Below are 2,529 nucleotides of genomic sequence, written 5' to 3' on the forward strand. Positions count from 1 at the left end.
GCGAGATAGGGCTATAGTAGTTCTAGGTGGAGTTCGTAAAAGTCTTCTACGGCTTATATAAGTCCTATAGAGTTAACGGGTTCCTATAAGGACTTAGTAAAGCCTCTCTATTTCGTAAGATATATATATTAGCGTTTCCGTTTATTATACTTAATATTGTTAATTCTTTTAATAAAGTACTTATTCTTACCATCTACTTCGACTGGTAGGGGAGGGTCTTATATCTATCTAGGCAGGGCGTTTAATATAGGGGTAGTAGGGCGGAGGACTAACGTATAGAATATAGGGTGGGTTTTAACCGTATTAGGGAGCTTTAGTTAGTAGGCATAAGGAGAGATAACCTTTTTAACCTTATAAGGGCCAGCGTTCTTCTAATTAAGTTTCTTAGTAGGTCGTTTTGTATTCAGATTTCTTATATCTAGCCAGACAAAATCGCTAATTTAGTAGGCCAGTGCTAGGGTTTGTTTCTTATTTGCTGCGGCTTTATAGACAGATTAAGCCTATATTATCTTATTAGTAAGAAACTGTTATAGTTCCTCCATCTTCTCTACGAATTTATTTGCTTCTGCAACTTATAAGGCATAATAAGTAGGGTAAGGAACATTACTAAAGGGTTTAAAACCTATTTATAGGTGCTAGCTGTAATTAGCCAAAAACAGGGAGACTTTCGTGGTTTCTAAGACGGAATTATTTGTAGTAAACTCGGCGAATACAAGCCAGTTAATCCAGTTATCCTGCAAATACGACGTGTATATCCAAATATACTGTTTTATTATAGTATTTACGCGTTCCGTTTAGCCATCCGTTTCTAGGTAATACACGGTAGATAATAGTACTTTAATGCGGAGTTAAGTAGTTAGTTCTTTCTAGAATACTAAGACAAACTAGCTGCCTTTATTGGAGATAATCGTTTTAGGGAGTCCGTAGAGTTTCTATATATAATCTAGGAATAGTTAGGCGACGGCAGGCGTTAATATATTAGGGTAGGTGATTAAGTGTCTTATTTTAGATAGTTGGTTTATAACTACCATAATATTTATGCAGCCTCTACTATTAGGAAGGTTAATAATAAAGTTAATTAAGATATCCTTCTATCTTTGGTCCGGAATAGGCAGCGGCTTTAAAAGACCGTTATATGTCTTATGTGAGGCTTTAGCTTATCGGCAGGTGTGGTAGCTAGAGACGTACCTTCGTGTTATATTATATATATTCGGCTAATAATACTCCCGTTGGAGTAGTTCTAGGGTCTTTCCTTAGCCCGGGTGGCCGGCGATAGGTAGATTATATACGTGTTTAAGGAGTTTAAGCTTAAGCTTATTGTGATTAGGGATAACTAGACGGTTTTGGTAATATAAGCGGTTTCTATAGGCTTTATATTTATTTAGAGAAATCTTTTTAGAGCGTCTAATGCTATCTTATATTAGCTTAAGCGTTTCTTAAATAAACTTATTATTTGGGTATTTGTCGACTATAATCTGTTTAATTAATTAATCAGTTATTTTAAGGACGTATACCATAAGATCTTTAGTAGGAGGGTTTAATTTCGGTAAGAGCGCGCTTCTTCTAGGGCTGGCGCGTCTTGCGAGCGTCGGGTTAAGGTATTAGGCTTTTGACCTTGGACGCCTAGGCGGTATATAATTAAGAATTAGAAACGAGACAGATATTCTAACTAGTGGGCCTAATAATAACTTAGCTATTTTATGGTCGTAAAGTACTATAGGTTCTTATAGTTGCTAAGGACCTTAATTAGAAATCCAGCGCCTTCTAGTTCGGGTCGCCATTATTTAAAATACTTAATAATAGCTAATAATTCCTTATCGTAGATCTTATAGTTATATTTGGCTGGGCTTAGTCGTTTTAAGAAGTATACTATAGGGTATAATACTCTATCCTTGTTATATTGAGACAGGATGCCTTTAGTAACGTAGTTAGATAAGTTGGCTTCTATAACACTTATTCGGTTTAGGTTAAAGTATTAGAGTACGGGCGTAGTAGTAAATATAACCTTTAGATAGGCAAAGGCCTTCTTATATTCCTTATTAAAGATAAAGACTTTATCCTTTTAGGTTAGAGCTATAAGGGGTAAAACNAGGGCGNAGANGTTATTAATAAACCGNTAGTAGAAATTAGNAAATCCTATAAAGGCTCTTATATCCTTAACGTTCTTAGGTTCTTACCAGTTTACAATTACTTTAACTTTCTTTAGGTCTATTTGTATACCGTTTATAGAAATAAGGAGTTTAAGGTATAGGACTTCCGTTTTATAGAACTCGCATTTATCTACATCTAATTATAGACTAGCTCCGTATAGGGCTTATAGGACAAGGTTAACGTGTTTCCGATATTTGGTTAGGTTATTACTATATATTAGGATGTCGTTAATATAAGCAGTACAGAAGATGTCTAAGTAGGGGCGTAGGGTGTTGTTTATATAATGTTAAAACAAGCTTAGAGCGTTTGCGAGGCCGAAGGGTATTACTAAGTACTTAAATAGTCTATATCGGGTACGAAATATAATAAGCTATTTAT

This window comes from Cenococcum geophilum, assembly GCF_001692895.1.
Source record: "Cenococcum geophilum 1.58 unplaced genomic scaffold K441scaffold_25, whole genome shotgun sequence".
Lineage (NCBI taxonomy): Eukaryota > Fungi > Ascomycota > Dothideomycetes > Gloniales > Gloniaceae > Cenococcum > Cenococcum geophilum.